Below are 23,676 nucleotides of genomic sequence, written 5' to 3'. Positions count from 1 at the left end.
ATTGAAAGAAAAACAGCATGGCTGCAAAATATATACAAAAAAAGAAAAAGGAGTAGAGCAAAGCACGTTTCACAACGTTGAGCTGAGAATGATTGTATGTGACAAATAATGATGTGTGTGTGTGATGTGTTTTTTTTTTTTTTTTGCCTTTTAGAGACACTCCTCGAGATTCACCACTGGCAGCTGGAAGCTCTGCTCCTGCACTGGACTTGTCATGAAGCCGGAACACCGCTCTGTGTGACCGCTGTGCTGAGTTCAAGTCGTGCACACTCGTCCTGACACATGGCTTCACTTCAAGGGTCAGACACATGGAGGAGAAGAAGGAGGAGGGGGGGGACGTCGAGTCTTGTGCAATCGTCATCGTTAAACACAGATGTTGTAGTAACAATCACACTACTGTGAGTTATCACAAGTTCTTCTGAGCTGTGAAGAACTCAACTAGCCCTGTAAATCGGCACACAACAGTAGACACACATGTAATCTGTATGTACTGTCTAGAGCTTGAATTCAGCTCTGTATGCTACTGCTGTAATATGTTTTGTCAAAGGTCATAACAAAAGAAGTTGAAAAAAAAAGAAAAGAAAATGTAAAATGCAAATGACAAGAAAAGATCAGGATGAAGATTTTATCCTGTTGGTGGGGGCGGGACTTGATAAGCTTTGGCTTCTCCCGCTTTTCCCTTTCGGCCATGTGTATTGTATTATTTGAACAATGATGAAATGTGATGTTTATGAATTGACATGCCCGAAATAAACAACATAAATAAATGCGAAAAACCGACACGCGTGACGTCACGGCTCCAGATCCCGAGGCTGTGTTTTGATCTTTAATGGCTTCCACTTTTTATTGCTTTAAGGTTATCTCACTTTTTACTCTTTACCTCACTCTTGTAAAGGTACCTCTTGCCCCCCCCCCCGTTCCTTTCAGTGATTGAAGCGTTTAGTGTGAAAACCTCAGACTGAGCTCCACGAGTAGACTAAAGAACTCTTTTGCTCTGGACTCGTCCATTAAGGCCCCGTCTGAGATTTAACAACCTCCCGAACACAGCCAACAGCTTCGGAGAACAAATTAGCTAAATGTCATAAATCGCACTTTTATCCCCCCACGTTATCATCAGGTGTACAAATGTGAACTTGGATTTTCTCCGAGGGCAGATTTAAGACACTCTCCGCCTTTGGCCAGTGGCTCCGGTGTCATAAATCCCACCTTCATTTCCTCTGTTATCGTCAGATGCAATTTGTCGCTGTAATAAGAGATCAGAGGCTGTAATGTGATGATTATGAACCACTTAGTGTGGCTCTGCAGCCATGCTTGGTTAGGCGTCCTGGGGATTTTTAATTGCAGATTGACTGAAACAATGGTTATCACTTGCCGTGTTATCTCTGACCTTAATCTTCACTTCTCTTTTCCCCACATTTGTCTGGAAAATGTCAGCGTTTGGCTTGCGTTTCGCATTCGCTTGTCGAGAATAAGGTCAGATCCTCCTGCTCTTTCCAGCTTTGTTTCAGCGTTCATATTATTGCATTAAACGAACCGTGCGAGGTATACGACCGTTCCTCCTCGCGCTGGATTGGAGAAGTGTTGCTTTGTGAGCGGATTGTGCGTCCCTGACCACCTCTCCGACAGGATGACTGGAAATGCCCGTCTGAGGTGTAATTGGGTTTTTAAGAGTGGGATCCAGGCCCATTACATTATGCGCTGCATGCAGGGGAGCTAATTGAGTTTAAGCCCTGCTGGCATACTGCACGCGCACTGGAAACATTTACCCAACATTAAGCCCCAATTAGGCTTTTCAGGATGGGATACTTGTTGCTGGATGATGGGAAGTGAAGATGCTGACGCCTGTCACCGCGCTGTGAGTGAAATGTGTTATTTTCCATTAAATTGCTGAAATTCCGCTCATCTTCCAGAGGGCTTTCTTTCATCTTGTTTTTAGATTGCTTTGGCTGCATTGCAATGCAGTCTCTGTGTCCTAAGCTGGAAGTCTAAAAGTCTCTCTCTCTCTCGCTCTCGCTCTCTCTGTTTGTGTGTGTGTGTGTGTGTGTTATGTGTGGGGGGGCCGTCCTCTGCGCATGCTCACCCCCGGCTCAGAGGAGCAGCTAATGCAGTTATATAATAGTCGGTGCAGCCGGCGTCTGCTGTGAGCCAAATGCCAGGCCAGTCTGGTTACATAAGCCCGTCAGAGTCATATTGTAGCGGTGCGGAGCGCTCACACCACAGCGTGTCCCTGCACTCCTTCCACCGGCTCCTGCTCTGTCTCTCACTTCCTCCCACTGTCTTTCTCTGCTCTCCTCTTTTTCTTTTTCTTTTTTTGCTACAGCTCTTCCCTCCCTCCCTCCCCTCCCTATATTCCCTTCCCTTTCCTCTATGCTGCGGAGCTGTTCTCCACGCCGGGGAACAAAGAGTTTAGAGTGCTGGATGCAGATGCATTGACAGCTTTGAACATATGAGCCACAGAGCGCGGGACTGACTGTACGCTCGCATGCAGACGAGGACGAAGTGTTTCTCATTCTGCAGCAGTTTCTGCTCCACTAGACATCATGTGATGTGTAGTTCAGCTGTTGTCTTGTTATTTTTTTTTTTTAAATACCCTTCTCCATGGACTACTTGTGCACCACGACAGTCATATGCAGGTGAAAAAGATGATTCGTGCTGCCGGTGAGCACCACCAACACCACCTGTGTGCTCTGATGGCCTTTTTAGAGCACCATTTGATCTCAGGCAGCAGCCACTAGAGCAGCTGCCCTCACCGACCTTTCCTATCTGACCCCCCCCACCCCACACACACACACACACACACACACACACACTATTGGTCCCTCAGGTATGAGGTCAGACTGACAGGGTCATCAGATGTGCAGAAAAACTCACTCGGAGCTCTGACATGTGGCCAAAAGGTTGTAAAACTGGGACTCTTTGACAGTTCATCCAGGAGGAGTTAATTGATTTGTGGCTTCAGATCCTGACCTCCATTATCTCTCTCTCTCTTTCTCTCTCTCTTTCTCGTTTGTGTGTGTGATGCAATGTCAGCATCACTTAAAGGGGCACCATGTCGTTTTGGAGAAGAAATTCAATCTCAAAATGTTTACATTTACAATATTAAAGATGCAATATGTAGCCCCCTAACTGAGCTAGCGAGCTAACGGCGGCTAATGTCACGGATGCATGGAGAGGATTCAGTTGGCAGCAGTTAGCACTATGGTGACATGCTGCCCCTCTTGGGATGATTTCAAGGTGGCCAATTTTCACGTATTGCACCTTTAATGAGGTAATAATACAAACTCATAAATATTTAGGCCTATTTCTTCCATCACTGAATAAACAAGCAGTTTTCAGAGAAAAGTAAGATCCCAGAACAAGTCCCCATATAGGCTATAGATGTGTGTGTGTATACAAACTTTCATACTGTTTACTATATATATGTATTAAATAGTATGAAAGTTTGTTGTCCTATTCTGACATGAAAATGAAGTGTGTGTGTGTGTGTAGATGAAGTAAACCAGATCATTACTCCAGTCAGCCTCCGCAAACTCTCATGAGGTCGCTCGGCTAATTGGAATTAATAAGATTAACCGGGATCCGCTCCTCCTCAGCCAATGGCCGCCCGCGACAGCTCATGATTATTAATGAGGTGGGCTCGACGCGCCGGCCCACTGGCGGAGGCTGAGAGGGCGGGGGGCGGTGCCCACCGGACCTGCCGTGCGGGGTGGTGCGGAGCGGCGGAGTGTGTCTTGCGTAGGGCGAGATGTTGTTTTGTTGTGGCGATCAGCTGAATGTGGCATCGCTGTCCGGTCTGACACAACAGTGGGAAGCAGCCCGAGCCCGCCCGGCTCTCCGTCCGCAGGAGCGCTGCCACCGAGAGCAGCTCCGAGCGGCGCAACGCGATCCAGGAAATGCGGACTTCTGGCCCTTTCTCCGCGGGATACTCGGCTGCAGCGCTCGCTCTGTAGCAAGCTGGTAAGTATGAACCGTAATGTTATTGCCTGTTTATGACTTAGTTTCGGTGACGTTGCACTGGCTGTCACACTGAGCGGAGGGAGCGCTGTGTGGTGTGAAGTTAGGGCGCAGGATCCCACCAACCCGCGGTGTCACTGCGAGAGGGGGAGAGGGAGAGAGTCATGAAGTTGAGATTGTCTCGTTGTGTTTTATAGTGAGAGGTGATGATAAAAAAAAAAAAGGCGAGGATGTGTTTGCATGCAGCAGCAGCAGCGGCGGCGGCGGGGGGCGCTGCACACATCCAGCTGACAGCATATGCTTCATCACATCTATACCTCCATCCAGCCCGCCTGTCCTCAGAGACAGACCCCGGAGAGGAGAGCAACAGCGCACACTTGACACACGCAGGGCCACGCACAAGTTTTTAGATCAGCGCCGCCACACACACCAGGCCTGTGAACTTAACTTGGAGCGGGCAACACCTACACTTGGCAGATTTTTAAGGGATGACATCATGCTTTTGTGCTCAGTTGATCCGCGGCCTCACTGATAAATGGATTAAGTTGACAGGAGCAGGTTTACTTTGGAGGCTTTTCAATCAGTAAAACGGACTCCAGCTTCCTCTCCAGCGTTTATCATGTTTTATCACCCTCTCGCACAGGGTTTCACCTTTACACTGCAGGGTGATGATAGTGGCATTTGCATGCTGACACAATGAATGACTGTGTAACATGTCTGACATTTTGGTCATGCAAAATAGTTTGCCCACAGGCCATCAATAGAGCACCAGGGGGTCACCTTGAGCATCGATCAGGGCTGGCCGGGGTATTGATACTATATCGTTATCGTGATGTGAGGCTATATATCGTCCTAGATGTTCTAGATGTTTCTTCTCCTGGTATTAAAGGCTGCCTCGCAGTAGATTAATGTTGTTTTCTTGACTTACTAGAATGTTCTACCTGTTCTAATACCAGCATTCAGCCACTTAGACATTCTGTTCACATTACTGATGATTTTTTATCAAATCATTTATATTGTGAAACTCACCAATAGTTCAAGGCTCGAGGTAGAGCCCAACTGATGCTGGAATTTTGGGGCTAATGCCGATATAGTTACATACACGTTTTAATACTAGACTTTATTGTTCAGAATGACTTCAGAGCACTGACACAATACACTTCACAGGGTATTTAAGAATGATAAATGATCCCAATCATCTTTTTCTGCATGGAAACACCAGACACTGAACATATATCCTTATAGTGATATGAGACTATATATTTATTATATATAGATATGTACTATAGAGACTTTGTATGGCGTTATATTGTGATACAGCATAGTTGCTGTCTTATACAGGTTTTAAAAGCTGCAATGAAGTAAAGTGATGTCACTCTCTGAACATACCGGAGTGTTCCACTCGTCTTAATACTTGCCTTCACCCACTTACTCATACATCCACATTAGTGATGATGAAACTGAAACAAGCCCCGTTGCCTACGATATAGCAGTTTGAATTGCCATGACCTGGATGACTGAACCTTCATCTGATGATTATTTATCGAAAGTGTCATTGTGTTAGCGTTTTGTACGGCCTAGTCCCAACATTTATGAGGTGCTATTGAGGTATATCGTCTATCGTGATATAATATTGTGATATTATTTGAAGGCAGCACCGCCCGGCCCGTGTGTGTGTGTGTGTGTGTATATATATATATCCTCTCTTTTTGTTTATATATATGTATATATACATATATACATATGTTTACACAAAGACAGAGTGCATTGGGGGAATTTAAACAGCAGCAGCAAGATGGTGGTGATTATGTGGTTGGTCGGTATCTTCACCTATCTCGATCTGAGTTTTGACTCAAGGTAAAGTCGCTGCACTTTAATGTCTCTCATGCCAGCTTTTTACAGGAAGTGATGTAATGACAGCACTTCAAGTTACTTTCTGCAGATGAAGACCACAGTGGTTGTGGTTGCCCCAAAACCAGGTGCTGCTGAGATAGACTTTTTTTTCTTCACATCAGTGGAGCTTCAGTGCAACTCCCCGTGCAATTCAAAGGCATGTGGCTGTTAAAAAAAAACAAAAAAAAAACAATGCTGCAGTGTCCTTCCCCTCGCTCCGGGTCCTTACTGTAACCTACCACACAGAAAATACAGTAAAGTGTCAGACCACGGTGGTGAAGAGGGGATGAGTGGAGAGAGGCCAATATGCAATTATTTCTTATTGAATCAGCACAAAGTGGCAGCCTTACAGTGCTCTGCTCTGGCCTGGATCAAGACCACTTGTGGTGCTGGCTGAAGAAAGGCGCTAGCTCAGCAGGCACCCAAGGAGAGCGCTGCTCCATTTCCTTGCAAATTTCCAAGATTGTTTGACATCGTGAGGCATTTGATCGTTGGAAAAAAAAACCTGGGCTTCAGGGATTACCGACCGTTTATGGTTTCAACATGGATGAGGATAAAAGCTGCAAGTCGCTTTGATGTTTTTATACCATTGTAACTTGGCTGAAATGTTAGAAGTTGGCTTGTTAAGAATAATTACTATGTCTTAAAAGCTGGAAGTGAATGTGCTATTACCAGTGTTGCTGTAGAACCTGTTTTCATACCAGTCAACAGTTTAGCAGCGCCAAGCCATTACAAAAGGCTTCGGTATTCAGAATCGTAGCCGCAGACTTGTGCAATGAGTTTGTTCAGGTACAATATAACGTATCTCTCTGTCGGCACTGATTACTGAGGAGCTCAGTAAGTCAGGTTTGTGTGTGTCTGTATCTCTCTCTGCCACAAGAAACACTCCACTCCATAAGGGCAGTTTTATGCCATTTAAAGACATAGTCTGCAACAATTCTGCCTTAAAATGTCTTAAAATCGACTGGACTGATATTACCGATATGGACTTTTTCTCAGCCAATACTGATAACCGATAATTAGCTGCTTCTCATGGTGAATACAGATAAGTTGACTGATAAGTTCCTGTGTTTGTATTTAAAGACTAAGTTCTTTAACCTGTAATTTATGCACAACCAAGGGTCAGAGAGTCTAAGACTTAATGAGCAAGCACGAATGATTCGATGCTCCACAGCCTTAATAAGATTTGTTGTTCTAAAACGTGACACTTTTCCCTCCTCTCTGAACCCGGTGTATAACATGTAATGCAAATTCCAATCTTCCTCTGAAACCATAATAAACGATCGCGCCGCCGCCGACATCTTCATCTTTCACAACATCAAACTTTCAAGGTGCACACAGCCCACCTGATATTTCTAAGCCGTTTGGCTTGCTGGTGGCGACATGTTTATTCAAATGCATTAAACATGTGAGAGGGTCGTGTGGAGTTCCTGCTCCGACCTGCAGACATACCTCCCACAGATAACGAGGTTCGATCAAAGTCGACACGCCGGAACCGAGGATCAGGAGATGATCTGCAGAGAGAGAGAGTGACAGTTTAGTCTGAACCCTGGATGTGGAATCTTGGTTGCGATGCCTCTGGTCCTGGCTGTGTGCTCGGTGTTGGCTTGACAGATAGCGCGAAGTATTAAATGGCATGTACGAGCATGTTTGAGTTTTGTTTTCTCACAGGGAGCATGCAAGAAGGATGGCATTGTTGTTGGTTTCCTTAAAGTAAAATAAACACAAACACACACACACACACACACACACACACACACACACACACACACACACCCAGGCCATAAAATCCCGGTGGCTGGTTGACACAACCTTTTCATGTCTCTGCTGTTGGTCATTAATCCTGTTCTCTGAAGCACCCGAGAAGAATAGACCCACTGTAGTGCTGGGAGACCAGAGTGAACCAGGAACAAGACCTTGGGCTCACAATTTTCACAAACACACACACACACACACAACGCAAAATGGAGGTCAAGAGTGCCAGCCTGGCAGCTTCACAAATGCCCCACTAGCCCAATAATTTGATTGCATGCATCCAGTTGCATTGTTACATGGCCGCATCTGCTTTCGTATCATTTCAGTCAGTGTGTGTGTGTGTGTTTGTGTTAATATCTATCAGTGTGTGGCCTCGCCTCAGCCTCTCGCCCAGGCCAGTGTGTCGGCTGCCCCCTTTTCCGAATGGAGATAGAATTTCCCCGTGCGTGCCAGCGAGCGCGACTCTGTCCTGTATGTGTGTTAGTGTGGTTGCCTGGCTGGCCCGCTCCCGTGTGTGCCAGCCGGGCCAGCCCAGGTTATGTAATGATATATGTGGATGATGATGTACACGTACAAACCGGGGGTGGGCGGCGCAGGTTTCGCAGGGAGGAAAAAGGGATTACTCATTAAAACACTCCCTTCATCAGAGTTAATCATTAGCTGCTCGCGACACAGTCGGTAGCCAAGTGGAATGTCGAGGGGGTTTGCTGTTTTGTAACGGAGCCCGTCCCTCAAAACATTCATCGCGTCACAGAAACTCTTTTTGCAGGTCATGCCGACGTGATTTGCGATTTCATATTCTTTTTTTCTTTACATGCTGTGACCTGTTGTCCTCTTGTATCAGCGGTGAGGACATTTTTGTACAGGTGTTCCCTTTCCACAGTGGTCAGTGTTGTGTAATAGTGACTGTAAGCTTCCTGTGCACCGCTTACCACAGGTATGTCTGGAGAGGCTTGGTCAGGACCTCATGGTGAAGGGACGAAAACTGATAAGACAGGTAAAGCGGTAGCTATCACCTCCTGCACATTCAGAGTTAAATGAAGGAATAATCCTGTCCTTCTGGCTCTCTCAGCGTTCGAAGATTGCCTACAGATGCTGTGTGTGTGTGTGTGTGTGTGTGTGTATGTGTGTGTGTGTGTGTGTGTGTGTGTGTGTGTGTGTGTGTGTGTGTGTGTGTGTGTATTGATCGCTGATGTAGGCGGGATATTATATTCCATGCCCAGATATCTTCCTCCCCTCTCTCTCCGGGTCCCAAGACAGGAGGACCACACCCCTCGGCTCACACAGTCCCTATCTGCAGGTGTCTGTTCGCCACACTGATCTGTTTTGATTAACTGACACCTGCAGAGATAACTTGTGCTTCACTTCCTCCAAAATGTGCCTCTCGTTCTCGCTTTGGAGCTGCCGTGTCCCCCCCTTGTCCTCTTCCGGGAGGATCTCCATCTGTGTTGTCTTATCTTGGTCCCATGACAATGTGCGAAGTGTGTGTGTGTGTGTGTGTGTGTGTGTGTGTGTGAGAGAGAGAGAATGAATGAGAACCTTTTTAGAACTCTTAGAAACAATTCTTCTCCTCTCCTCCTCCTCTTTTCCCCCTTTCCCCCATCTCTTCCTTCTCTTCCATTCTCTCCTTTTGTTTACTTTCTACTCTCCCCTTTTCCTTCCATCCTTTCCTCTGCTCCTCCTCGTCCTCCTCACTTCCACCAATCCCCCCTCCTGTCTTCCTTCCCGTCCCTCTCTGCTTTCCTTTCTTCTCCTCGTGTCTTGTCGTCTCTTCTCTTCTCCATTCTTCTACTTCCTTCATTCTCTCGCCTCCTCTAGTTTTGTCTCCTCTCGTCTTTCCTCACTTCGTCCATCTCTTCCTTCTCTCCTCTCCGCGCGCCCCTCCTCTTCCATCCCTCCTCTGTTGTCCTCTCTTCTTTTCTCTTCCTTCTCTCCTCTCCACGCGCACCTCCTCTTCCATCCCTCCTCTGTTGTCCTCTCTTCTTTTCTCTGCCTTCTTTTCTCCTTTCCTCATCCTCTCCTCTCTTCTTTCTCTCGCGTGTCCTCTCTTTTTGTTTACTCTCTGCTCTCCTCTCTTCTCTTCTCCTCTCCTAGCCCCTTCCTCGTCCTCTCTTCTTTTACTCCATCTCATCTTCACTTAACCTAACCTTTATCATGTTTTTGTTTCCTCTCTTCTTTCCATAACTTTTCTTCCTCCTCTCCTCTCTTCCTCTGTCTCCTCTCCTCTATGCTTCTCTCCTCTCCTCTCCTCTCCTCTCCTCTCCTCTCCTCTCCTCTTCTCTCTGGACTCCTTTGTCTCAGAGTGTAAGGCGTCCCTGCAGTAACTGCGAGGAAGGATTGGAGGGGATTTCTGCTTGGCGGGAGGGTAAGAGGGCTTTGGGGGGAAAATCCTTCCAGCGCTGCCGGGGATCTGCCGAGCAAATCAAGGCAGCAGGCGACGCTCCAGCACAATCCTCCCCAGCCGTGTCACTGTCACTGAAGCAGAGCAGTCGAACTAACCCCTGGACACACACACACACACACACACACACACACACACACACACACACACACACACACACGTCCTCTTTTAGCTGCACTCTTTAGACAACCCTGTGAAATCCGTGGAGCAGCCTCCAGTAGAATCCAGATGTGTTTTGTCTCTCTCATGGCGCTGTGAGTCTGCAGTGTGCCATGTTCAGCCTAGAGGAACGCTCTCGCTCACCTGGAGTGACTTCATGCTCAGAGATGTTCTGGCTTGTGGGGAGCTCTGAGGCACGCTCTGCAGTATGATCCATTATCTGGTAGAAGAAATGTCTAAAACAAGATAAAAAAGAAGTGTGCCGCGGCGTGGTGGCACACACACACACACACACACACACACACGCACATGCATGTGCATTTGTTATTTCCCACACAGTCCCTGAAGGCAAGCTGTGCCCTGACATTGTCAGGTAAGGTCATATAAAAGAACGCCTCATTTTAGATGCTGTTAATTATGCAGGAGTGTGGTCGACCGCCGTCACTTGGGAAGGTCATTTTCTCCTCACCCCATTAAAGGGCAGAAAATTCTACGGATTCTGGTCTGTGTGTGTTGTGTTGGGGTAGAACTTGTCATTTTTGTTGTGGTTTTTGCGACGCTGCTGATGCTGCGCTCTGCATCCTGTTTGAGGTCAGATCTACCTTTAAACGGCTTCGGGTTCTGCAGACAGCTTCCATTTGATCTGCAAACGACGGTGTATTTACACAAGATGTGTTTGTGTGCACTGTTAAGGTATGTCTTGCTGCGTGTTTATATATATATATTCCGCGACTGTTTATGTTTATGATGTCTTATGCTGATGCCTCTGTATTGCAGCCCCTAAGCGAGGGCGTCTGTTTCACCTAATTCAGGGTCAATATTTGCATGAGCGTTCCTACAAACAAATTTCCCAGCCTGAATGAGAATGAACACAGGCTACCAGTGTGCTTCAATAAAATCAGAGTGCCTGTCATATTCTAGCCCTGCTCTGCCAGACCCATCTCACTACACTGGTGTGTATTTGCTCTGAGTCAGAGCCGTGGAGAGGACGTTCACAGCTTGCTATTATTCTGCAGGAGATGGAAAAAAAAGAAACCTTCCTGGTTGTTTGATTTTGTAAAAACCAATAAGAATCACCAAGTGTATCCCTTAACTTTGCAAAGCACACTGGTTCTCTCGCTAGATACTTCTGGGGAATGATTTTGCACATGGCTAATTATGCTCAGCAAACATGTGGGAATTTCCCTCTTTGATAATACATTTCTTATAGAGACGGGGGCTTTGGAGACAGCCGCAGTGACTGGAAGAGAGAAGAGACGGGAAGCAGAATGGAATAGTCAGGCAAGGCTTATTACATCGGCCAAACTAATGAATCAGTCAATTTACAGAAAAGTCATCTGTTTTAATAATCACTTAATTGTTTTAGTTGTTTTCAAGCAAATATAATGAAATAAAAGCAATTTTCTGGTTCCAGCCTGAATTACCTGATTTGCTGCTTGTCTATTTATCATACACTAAAGGCAATAGTCAACTGAAGACATTAGACATTTGAAGATTTGAAGATGGGCTGTTACGAAGCAACAATTCATAGACCAAACACTTATTGGAAAAACTAAACATTAAAGTAATCGATGATCAAATATTCATTAGTTGTAGCCCTACTTTTGTTTACTGTACGTTGCATGAGGTCAACATAACAGACTGTACTCTCCCAGTCGATTACACATCATGAGCTCTCTATTCTCACCCCCTGAATTAGCAAAATATGCTGCTCTGTTTTAGAAATGTGCATGTATGACAGCTACAATTCAAGGAACGCACTGATTTCCGCTTATTTTCGTACAGTATGCAGAGATGGGAGTAGCCAACAACTGTACTCAAGTAAAAGTATTTTTCTAAAGACATTCACCGAAGTTGAAGTAGTCATCAAAATAACTAACTTGAGTACAAATGTGTGAGCTGAAAAGTTACCTGAGTAATGAATAACTGAAGAAAAACAGATTTCTTGGTAATCCAGCTGTAAATATTAGCAGTATGAAACCCATACAGAGCTCCTAGCCTCAGCCATTGTGCTGCTTTGAATAGAGTCAACAGTATGTGGGAGGCTATCAGAGCCTCAGCAGACCTGAGACTAGCTGACCGTCGGCCTCTTTGTGGAATGTGCATGAATGCGTAACATATCATGATGAGTGAATAAGTTGGAAGACCCGTTTCTTTAAAAATCTGCTCAGGTAAGATTTAAAGGATGGTGTGTCAAAACTACACCGAAAAAGTACAAGTTACTCAAAACAGTTACGTTATGTATCAGACCTCTGGTGATATAAAACGGTAGCTGTTGGCGAAACATGCTTGAATTGTGTAATTCATCAAGTCTTCATTGTTTATTTGGCTGCCGGCAACTGTTGGAAAAATCCTCATCTCAAATCTGAAATTACAAAGCGTTCAGAAATGGGCAACAGACATGGTAGCTTAAGTTAAAGGAAAACTGCGATTTGTTCCAGTTCACGTACTTTTTGTAGCTTGGTCATTAATTCTATCTGTTCTATTTGTTGTAATCAATTAAGCCATTGCTGAGATTCCCAGAATGCAGCCAAAACCAAGGTCCAGCTGAGCAACCGGGGGTAGCTGTAGCTCAGCGTGTAGAGCAGGTCGACTAGTGATCGGAAGGTCGCTGGTTCAGATCCCGGCTCCAGGCTGGGCTGAGCTGCATGTCGAAGTGTCCTTGAGTGAGATACTGAACCACACCTTGCTCATCAGTGAGGGCCCTGTGATGAGCTGGTGACTTGTCCAGGGAGTTCCCTGCCCTCGCCCTGAGACGAGGTTGGGATTGGCTCCAGCAGCAACACCTCGCGACCCCATGGAAAGGGATAAGCGGTTACAGATGATGACATGACAGCTGAGCAACCAAGCTGTCACCATCATTACAGACCAACTTTCTGGTTCAACTTTGACCTTTGCCTCACTTTGAATAGTTGTTCTCACTCACAGTGGCCAGTAAAGTGTTATCAGTGATGTTTCCTTTATTTTAACTTCTATATAAAGTTGTGGCCAATAGATCCCAATCAGTTAATCTGTTGGCCAGTACTATCAGTCGGTACTGGCTTATCACAGATGTATCAGTATCTCTGTATGTTGTCAATATCGGTGGATATGAAAACGTTTTGGTTTTAGATACACACACATACAACAGTGCAGAAAACGATGCTTAAGGTGATTTATAGTTATTGGATTTTGGGTGAAGTTCCAATCCACTGATGTCAACAAGTTTATTGTTAAACTGTAAAACATCTTGACTCTGTTACAGATCTTTAGCATTTGACAGCAAAAATGGGCTAATAGTGTTTTTTGCCTCATTGGACTTTTATTATTTTAAGCATTAATAAGCTGTAATGTTGCTGTGTTTTGGAATCTCAACAGTTACTTTGGAAAGTACAGTCCTATGTTAAGGACTGACTAGTCCTAACTAAACATTCCTACTTGAACTTGCAGACGCACTGCTCCCACTCCTACTTGACTTCTTATTTGAGCCTTAGTCTGGGTTACTTCTGGGTGTCTGTCTGAAACCTTAATGATCCTTGATGAGGCAGACTGTTCTCGCTGTTGAGTTCATCCGCTAACGTCGTACATGACAGCAGGTGAATCTCTTTAGGCAGGATCCAGCTCCTCAATGCTCTGCGGCCTTAGTGAGGTAATCTCGTGTCACATCTGTGGCACGTGTCAGGGTGAATTAACAGGGCAGTCAGGTGACTTCTTTGCTTCTCAGTGTGAAGTTATGGAAGGACAGCGGAGAAAACAGCTTGTTTAATATCGCAGATTTTGTGTCACACAGACTCACCCGGCGTAATTGAGAAAATAAAACAGACGCTGTAAGAAAAAAGCGCCAGCGGCTCGTCACAGGGGCGGCGCACTTATCCTCTTGCGACCAGACGCTGAAGCCGAGGTTTTCTTCGCCTCTCTGCAGCAGCAAGGATGGATGAGATGGGCTGGAGTGTGGGTAAAGCTGCGGGGAGAGGCAGAATGAAGGGAAACAGTTGAGGCTCGACAGTCGACAGTACTGCACATAAAGTCCATCCATCAATCCAATTTTTCTCTACCTGCTTATCCTGCGCCATCTCATGAGATCTGAAAGGTAATCCAGCACATAACGCGTCGTCTTTGGAAGACTCGCTGTCACACATCTTGGTGAAAACTGACAGAGAATAGCTGTTGGAAGCTATCCCTCGCTCGCAGGTGTTACAGTGATTTCTATTATGTAATCCTCCTGTCCCCAACAATCTCAAACAGTCAGCAGTCCCAGTGTTTGCACCCAGGTAGTCCCCCACCGCCTCCATCGTTCTCCTGCTTTGCACAGTCAGCAAAGTGCTGTAGGGAGCGACCCCGGCTTAGTCACTGCAGACTTTGATTTTTCATCAACACGCTGCAACTGTAATATGCTTAATGGCACTGCTGCGCCCATCCTCTGTGGACCGGCCTCTCGCCCCGATGTCATCTGACAGGTTGGCGGGCCAGCGTCAATCCGGGGGTGGGGGGAGGCTGTGGGCGCAAAGTGCTCCCGGGTTGAACGCCATATTTCACTCTGACACCTGCACCCACAGGGAGACCAGGCCTCTCCTGGTTCTCTGGGACCCTCTCTCTTCCTTTTGTCCCACAAGTGTATCCATCTGAGAGGCTGATTAGGATTCTTTGGGAGTACAGTAGCTGGAGCAGCGGGGCTGGGTTCCCGCTCACAGGCCCTGAGTAGGGTGTCCATTACTGTGGGAGTGCCTAAATTACACAGAAGAGGGAGATCAGGAGAAACCCCAGTGAGAGTTTTGTAGAGAGAGGAGGAGGATGAGGAGAGGTGGAGAAATCAATTTGTCTCTGAGCGAACAGAGGATTACAGACACACACAGACACATAGTTGCAGGTGTAAAAAAAGATGGATACATGAGCTGAAAATTGTCTTTCTGGCTGTAAATCTCGTCTTGCCGTCGGTGTGAAATGTCTCTTTGTCAGTCTCTCTGGTCTTGTGAGTGCGAGCTGTCCCCGTTGCTAAGCCAGCAACAGTCTTTCTTTCATTGGTCACGGTGGTGTGTTTTGGAGTGCATGATTGCTCACGTTGTTATCAGCATTACAGATGCGAAAGTCACAGGTTTTTGGATGGCAGCTCGACGGCTTTGGAGTGGCAGTGAGGATGGAAAGAGGGCTTGTTTTTCCTGGACTTTTTTACACAGACATTTTTCCTCTTCTGCTGCTCAAGTGCAGCCGCAAAACTCAGGGGCTGCAGTTTGCTTTGCAGAGAGTATCAGTGCTTCATCCCATCAGTCTGTGTAATGCACTGTTTATTGCTTCTCTGTGTAACTACAGTGTTATCAGATTAGCCACAGTGCAGGGTTTTTTTCTTTTTTTATAGTGAACATTGTGTTTCATTGTATTGGCCAAGTCTTCTACACTCCAGTCTGTGAGATTTTCAAAAATGTTATCCCTCTAAAGCCTTTAATCTGAGGGTGCGATTTATTGATCCACTTATTTTCATCCTCTATCTTACATCAGTCATGGCTCTGTGGATGGCAACATGGTTCTTTCAGTCCTCTCTGACTAAAATGTCTCTTTGGGGTGGATTTGCTGGGAAGTTTTGTTCTGATATTTGTTATTCCTAAATTACTGACGAGCTGACTTTGATGATCCCCGACTCTCATCCCCTGACAATATAGATTTTGAGTGAAACAACTGTGTAGGTTGGAGTGCCTTAGAATTTGTACAGCTGACTTCTCCTCTGGCACCACCATCAAGTCAAAACTGCAGTCTGTCCAATACTTTGGTACTTAATAAACTAATGGCAGTGACATAAACATCAGCTTTACTTTGTGCAGTGCTAATTAGCAAATGCTAGAATGTTAACAGAATATACTTTACGAATCTTACACCAACATTTGTGCTTACATGTGGGTTAATCTGCTAAAAGTGGACAATTAATCTTTTCACATTGCCAGTTGACACGTTTACCTTTTTACCTACATTTTCTTGGAATGTCACCGTTGACATCACAGACTGGAGGGGAAACAGGGAACAGTTAAAAGCAGCATGGAAGCCACAGTCATTTTAATAGTGAATAGTGTCCAAATTAGCATGCTGATATTAGCATTGAGCTCTGAGAACAATGTTGTCTGACTGCAGCCTCATGAAAGCCACTAACATGACTTTTAGTATGAAATTATTTCTTTAATAACTCATTGTATGTCTCTGTCACTAGATATCTCCAATAATAAAATCTATAAAGTTTATATTTTTTTAATTAAGTGACGTAGTTTCTGTTAAAGCTGCTCAACAGTTTCTTATATTGGGACAAACCCAACATGTAACCCGACAGGTGAACTGTTTTTGTTTTTCACTATTCGAACATGAAAACTGAGAGACAGTTTATGATGTCCACGTGCAGGATGGGGATCTGTCAATCATCCTCTGTACAACCTACGTGAGATGACGTCCCTCCCAACCACACGCCTGTTGAGTCTTGCCAGACCACAATGAGCAGAGTGAAAACTGTGGGCTGACAAGACTGATTCTGCCAAGACCTGTCAAATGTGTGTTTTGCGACAGTTTGTGTTTTGGTAGGTGCCAGCTCGTGCATGTGTGTGTTTCTGCGTGCGTGTGTGTGTGTCTGACCATAAAATCCAGAGAGGGTTCTCACTGAACCTGAAACAGTCCTGACTTCTCTCCAGAATCACAAACCGCAGGAGTGGAGTTCCTCCTTCACTCTGCTGCATTTGTTCAGACGCTGGTTAACTTTGGTGGTATGCACATTTTCAGTTTTCTTCAATTTGCAGTCAGACTGCTTCAACAATGAGAGTTATCCCTGCCAGTCCCAAGATTTGATTTTCTAGGTCTTTAGATTAGATTTGCGTTCTCGGTTTAGCAGCTCACTGCAGGGCACATCTTGCCATTTGTTTCAATTTTGTGGGTTCAAGCTTATGACTTCCTCATCTGCTATTTAAATGGTCTATAAACACATTTCTGTTCTTCCAAAGTTATGTTGTTGGAGTCCTTCCATTGTAGCTTTTGTAGCACCTGAGGCTGTTCCATATCTTTACGACATAATAGTGCAATACCAATATTGTTCTGCTGGTTTCTTCAGTCCTATTTATAATTTTACATATTGTCTAATGAGAATATCTTGAGTTGAACGCATGGATAACTTTCAATAATTACACATTTATTGAACAAACAATGTCATAACTTGCACTTCGTGATCATATGCAAGTTTTCTTAAAAATGTTGTGGACACCTGAGAAGCTCTGATGAACTATAATCCACTTCATTTCGTGCCTAAAATAAACATGCCTGAAGCTGCTGACCACAAAAAGTCAGCTGAAAGGGTTGTTAACCACAAACGTCATGAAGGTTTCCCTTATCGGTCAGCCCTAGAGGAACTGAAGAAACATTTTTGTGGCTTGTTGAAGGTGATGTCACTCTGCACAAAAACAGGTTTTGAAAATCAATCGGTCTGCGCATTGCACTACTATAACACTGTTGGACGCATTATGGACAGTTAAGAAACAGTCAACTGACACAGCAGAACCAGAGACATCACTTAACTTGTTTCACACATTTGTCTTCCTTTTTTAAAATCTGGTATCTACATTACCCACAATGCACCTTAGCCACTGAGTGACACCACTGGAGGCAATTTGTCAGATTACATGCAGCTTCCTCTGGAGCCACAAAAGGCTTTAAACTACTTTTTTTTCCTACTCCCCAAGAGCTGTTAACACATGTTGCATAAATTGGTGGGGTTACCCTTTAATTGTGAAGGGAATATACAGGGATGTTATCCCCAAAAGAGACATCCACATATTTTTGATGGCTTGAAAGAAATTGTGTTCCAACGTCAAAATATAATTTCTTGGGCAAACAGCAGTGTGTTTTCATTTACCTTCGCTCAGCTGGTGCGTCAGCAAATCAAACAAATCATTTGACTGTGATACTGTATGAAAATTTTGAAAAGTTACCCCCCATCAAACAGCAAGCAGTACAGTGGAAAATTACTTGAAATGTATTCATATACATATATAAACACAAAAATCATATCATTGTCAGCTCTGTGACAAATTGATATTCTGCCCTCTCCAGACACAGCTGAATCATCTGGAGCAGGGTGAATTGGAGCCAGCTGACCACAAAGCCAGCAAAATCAAAGCATGAAAACTAATGAAATTTCATCAACAAAAGTGAAACTGTGTCAGAAAAAAACTGTCCCAGGGTGCGTGAAAGAGCTGCTCCAGGGTACAAATGCTCACCCGCAAAGAACTGAAAACATGTCAGTTCGCTGTCATTACATGAAAGCACAAGCTGATGTTACATATTCTGTCAAAGAGGTTGTTTTTATGGAAAATACAGTTGTTTGTTTTCTTGTGGAGAGTTAGAGGAGGAAGATTAATACCACTTTCACATCTCATTAGACAGCAGGGTACATTCAGCAGCAGGATAGCTTAGCTTAGCAAAGAGACTGGAAAAGGGGAAATGGCTAGCTTTGCTCTGTCCAACGGTAGAGAAATCTGCCCTATACTTTTAAACACATTACACAAGTTGGATATAACGCTTGTTGAGCTTTACACTGGTATGCATTATTTGATTTTTGATTTAGAGATGCAACAATAACAGCTGTTTTTTTAAACTTCTTGTAAGACCCAGAGTCGGGCAGGTCCGGTGAGATTTATAATAATGTGTACGTTGGCATCGAGAGAGAGGAACAGATAATGGGAGTCAGAAAAGAGCCATCTAGGGAGTACCTCGAGGCCAGCATCAGGGATGTCCCTCATGCACCTTCCAGCACCTCTAAACCAAAACCACCTGCTCCTGCCCCGACCCCAGCATTGGGGCCTCCAGACTCCTCTGACCTGAATGCTCCCACTCCAGGACACGGCACTGCTATGACCGTTACAGAACCATTAGCAATAGATGAACATGCAGATGTTTAGTGACTTAGACCATTGCAGTTGCCACAACTCAAGATTGTATTATGCTGCGACAGTTATGCTAAAATGTTCCTTGGGAATTTATTGGAGCATTGATTGAGGAAATAAAGTACGCTGCTATCAGTGTAATGTATAAAACTTAGGCAAGTCCCTCTATAAAAACAATTCTTTGGTTCTTGCACACCTTATATCCCACAGGCCCACCTACATCAATATTCCTGGATACGCTTCTGGTGTTGAGGTGGCTCATTCATATGGAAAATTGTTATATTAACCAGTAAAAAGTTTCACAATCAATTCCACAGAAAACTTTTTTCTTTTATTTAGTCAGCAAAAATGAAAAGATAATTAAAAACGTGGTTCTTGTAGTAATCACTGATAACTGTGGTTGATAAGCAACCAATAAGTGCCTCTATGAGATTGTGGTGAGATTAAGTGATTTGGTTAGCGTAATATTACGTAAATAAGCGCGTGGCTTCAGGTTTCAATTATATTTGGTATTTTACAGCATGCTCAAACAGATTTTACCCAATCAGAACCAATAATTGGAGCTATCTTCTCTATAATGGCAAATTTGCTTCATCAGGTACCCTATCTGCAGTCCTGAGGTGAGCAACTGCTCTACCTGAGGTTATACTAAGAAACATTCTCTCAGGTAACGTAACGATCCAATGTGTTGATATCTATAGAGTGAAGCCTTGCTTAGGGCTTGTTCACAGACAGTGCTTCAACCTGTATTGAATGACAAATCAACCGTACGTAACCGGGCAAGAACTAACAGGAAATCAATGTATACAGCCACCTATCCTTCATCAATACACTGTCTCACTTTCTCGCCATAAGCCTGCTCATCTCGCTGTCTTTCTCTCTCTCTTGTTCTCTTTCTCCCTGCCTCTTTTTTTCTGACTGTGTCTCTGCGGTGTGCTTCTTTGAAAGCCACAGCATCTCTATTTTAAGGACATCTTTGTTTCACTGCTTTGTATTCAAATGATCAGGCTCGCAGGCAGGAGGATGCAGCTCTGAGGCCGAGTGTGTTGGTGGGAGTGGAGGGGAGGCAGTGGCGAGCCGACTTTTGGAGTCGGGTTTCTCCCAACCAGATCGTTATTAGGTGACGACAGCTGGAGGAATGCGCCGCTAATTCCCCAAGCGCGGGTCACGTGACCTTCGGGGTCGCTTACCTTCAAGAGCGATTTGAACGGGCTGGGCGGTCAGTGGAGCGAGATACGTCCATTTATATTGCGTGTATCATGTACTTTATACGCACACCATGATTCGATCTCATTCAGAAGCAGGAATATGGGTTTGTTTTCATACCGCGTAACCAGACGGTGTGGCTGTGTGTGGCCTTCCCTAGCGGCCAGACTAGACTGCACCTCCTAGTAACAGCGAGTACAGCCGGTGACACATTTCTGTCTGTCTCCTCGCACAAAGTGGGCCATTTGGTTTGCAGAAGAGTGGGCGTTTTTTTTGACAAACGAAGGTGTCTCATGATTTAAATCTTGGAACAAAAACCCTTTTTGTCACAGCAAAGACCTTCTTCCAACAGTAACTTGATTTCCTTGTCGTCAGAGTTTTGGTAAAAAATAAATAAAAAAATTGGACGGTGCTTGTTTGCTTCCCCTGGTGCTTTGTTACTAAGCAGCATGCAGGTATTGACTTCTGTCTTCACGTCTTAATCCTTGTGTTTGCAGTACACTAATGCTCTGTTTCTTTAGCTCTCTGTTGTTGACAACTGTTACTGTACAGATAAGATTAGCACAGTTAAAGCAGCAGTCTGCGATTAAACCTATTTGAACTCATCATATCTACCGTGGACCCATACACATACATGTAGGCTGGCCAAAGACGAACCCCATCTTTATTTAAACTGAGATGAAAATCCTGAACTGTACAAATAGATAATTATGTCATCTGCAAAACATCAAGAAACCTTCATTTGATTAAAAGATATGATATTTCAGTCATTTACTTTGTTCAGTTGTGTTGTTACATTATGTCAGATTTTCAAACCCAGAGGAATCTGATTTCATTCAAGGTAACAGTTCGTTTCATTTGATCACCTCTCGTCATAGCACTTCACCCCCTCTAGTTGCTATAACTACCAGGGAAACATCAGAGGATACGTCAGAGGGTGAGGAAGGAACCTCGTGTACCTGGATTTTAATATTTCCATAAATCTCTCTCCTCAGTTTCAATGAAGTGCAGAAACAAGCAGACAAAGAATGTTATATAATATAGGTGACTGTCAAAATGTGGGAAAGTACCTCATGTAACTTTGAAGCTACTTAAACAGTTGATTCACTGAAATAATGAAAAAGCTAATAATTCTTTTTTAGTACCCGCCCATGCAGAACAGTTCAGATTACTGCCTTCACCTCAATGTAATGGAGGTCAATTGATTTTTGTTTGTCGGGCTAAAAGCTTTGAAAAGTTGCGTCTGTAAACAAATTTGCAGCAACTTTTCTTTTTACTTCTGAGGATCATCGAGTAAATAGGATGTTTTTGTGTTTTTGAAAGGAAATGTTGCTGTTGAGTTTTTCGTGATCATACGGTGAGCCTTCCATTCTGCTCAATCGAAAGGGGTGGCGGCAAAACTCTCAGAAGGATATACCAGAATCTGAACAATTAAGCCAAAACTATCAGCAGGACCACACACCACTAGAGATAGGTCAGAAAGTATGTTCTGTTACAAAAGAACCATCTCTTTAATGGTAGATTCAGGGAAAATATTGGGACCCTTAGGGTCTGAAGTTACAAAGTACAGCGACAAAACTCAAGAACCAGATCCCTCTGAACTAAATTTCATCCGCAATTGTTTCAGATAAACAAAATACACTATGTGCATACAGTAAGCATGCTTCAGTGCAATTTATTGTTGACATGTATTCTGTAGTTTCAGCATTTCACACACACTCTCTCACACACACACACAGATTTACTGCACTTGATTGTCGTGTTTGATTGATGAGCTGTCGCTCTCTGCCCCTGAGTCTCAAGATATAGAGACTGCACACAGCATACACCTTTGATAGCCTTTTATAAGATTGTCTCAGATGGCAGATAGAGTCACTGCTGTGGGTCGGAGTACTGAGAACACAAAATGACCACATACAAGAGCTCTCTACGTCGCTGTGTCTCTCCTACGCATTTGGTCACACTGTTTTTCTCCTCTTGTCTTGTTATTCTTCGTCTCGCGCTCGTTCTCTCTCTTAACACATGCGCTTACACACACCTCCACTTTCTAGAGAAACAAACACATAAACAGACGGGTCATGGCACATGGGGTTTGGTGTATGTGCGCTGGGTTTGAAGGGCAGCTGACGAGGCGTTTACACGTCAGGAGAGTCTCTGTTGACAGGCCACTAATGCAGCGTGGCACCGGGCAGAATGGGTAGCAGAGGAGGGAGAGTAAACTGTAAACCAACACTTAGGCTGAATGGAGCTGTTTGTCACTGTGGGTAGCAATTACTTGGACTGGCCTGGCTTTGAGTAAACTCCCTGATCAGGAGGGTGCCCCTCTGCCAGGCCGGGAGAGGAGGGCCGGGGATGGAGGCCGTGTTGATACATTCTGCGGCCTGGTCCTGGTGTTTGAACACACTCAGGCTGAGCTTCCACCTGTTGACTCTTCCCCCGTGCCCGTGTTTGTGCAGACAGCGCTGAAAGCACCAGCAGCTCCGACTTAACATCTTGAATTAACATAGTCACAGATAACTTGTGCAGATAAGGCACGGCGCTGGGTCATGCACAGTGCTACTACAGCAGTGCTCGTTGTACCGGCTGCAGCGTCACACAGGATGCACACAGCCGCAGCTGCAGAAAGAGGAACTAGCACAGGCTTTCCCATTGCACCGGAGGAATCCACATGATATAATGTTTTCATTGTTGGACAATAAAGCCTTAAAGGTGCAATGTGAGGGAATTTTAATTGTAAACATTGAACTATTAACTAAAAGTATCAACAGAATGTGCAGAAACAACAGTTTCAAAGTTATTACATCCATGAATTGTGTTGCAGAGTCCCATCCCAGCCAAGAGCTCCTGTGCTATCGGTGTAAACACCAACATTCCCTTGGCCCTCGAGCTCCCAGTCCATACTGCTAACTGCGTGCCAACTGAGCTACCTAGCTAATGGCAGCTAATGTTAGCAGCTATTCTGGTGATATGCTGCCCCCTAGTTGTTTGGAGTATAAATTCGACAGCAATACGTAAACATTTGCCGCCTCCCTCTACCCTTACCCACAATGCACCTTTGCCACCAAGTGACATCAGTGAGGCAATTTATCAGGTTACATGAAACTTCTCCTCGGGCCACAAAAAGGCTTTAGAATTACTTTTTTTTCGCATATGTAGTAGAACTCCCCAAAACCTGTAAACACACTTTGATGTGTAGAGTTGATGATGCTACTCTTTCATGAAAGGTATAAATCTCAGTTGAATATTTTTGTCATGGTACTGAGTTGTTTCATTGTTATTAGTGAGCTGTGTCCTCTCGATCACCCTAACTGGAGACAATCCTCTCATCACAGCTTTGCCTCATTCTTTTCAGTTTCACCATGACTGAGAGAGCAAATATGAAGCAGCCGACTGTGAACGACGGGTACAGTAAGCTGCGTGGGAGAA

The 23,676-nt window shown here is 44.6% G+C and overlaps 1 protein-coding gene across 2 annotated transcripts in view; it reads left to right on the top strand.

The window, feature by feature from the left end:
* Nucleotides 1-3,679: 3,679 nt before the first annotated feature.
* Nucleotides 3,680-23,676, top strand: part of hivep3b (HIVEP zinc finger 3b) — a 46,783-nt gene continuing 26,786 nt past the window's right edge. For both annotated transcript variants that reach the window (XM_030393706.1, XM_030393705.1), the window contains exon 1: nucleotides 3,680-3,957. The gene's annotated coding sequence lies outside the window, so the exon portion shown is untranslated. The remainder of the gene's footprint in view (nucleotides 3,958-23,676) is intronic.

This window comes from Sparus aurata, chromosome 17 (genome assembly GCF_900880675.1).
Source record: "Sparus aurata chromosome 17, fSpaAur1.1, whole genome shotgun sequence".
NCBI lineage: Eukaryota > Metazoa > Chordata > Actinopteri > Spariformes > Sparidae > Sparus > Sparus aurata.
Note: the sequence above shows the minus strand (reverse complement) of the source record. Positions and strands in the feature narration are given on the sequence as shown.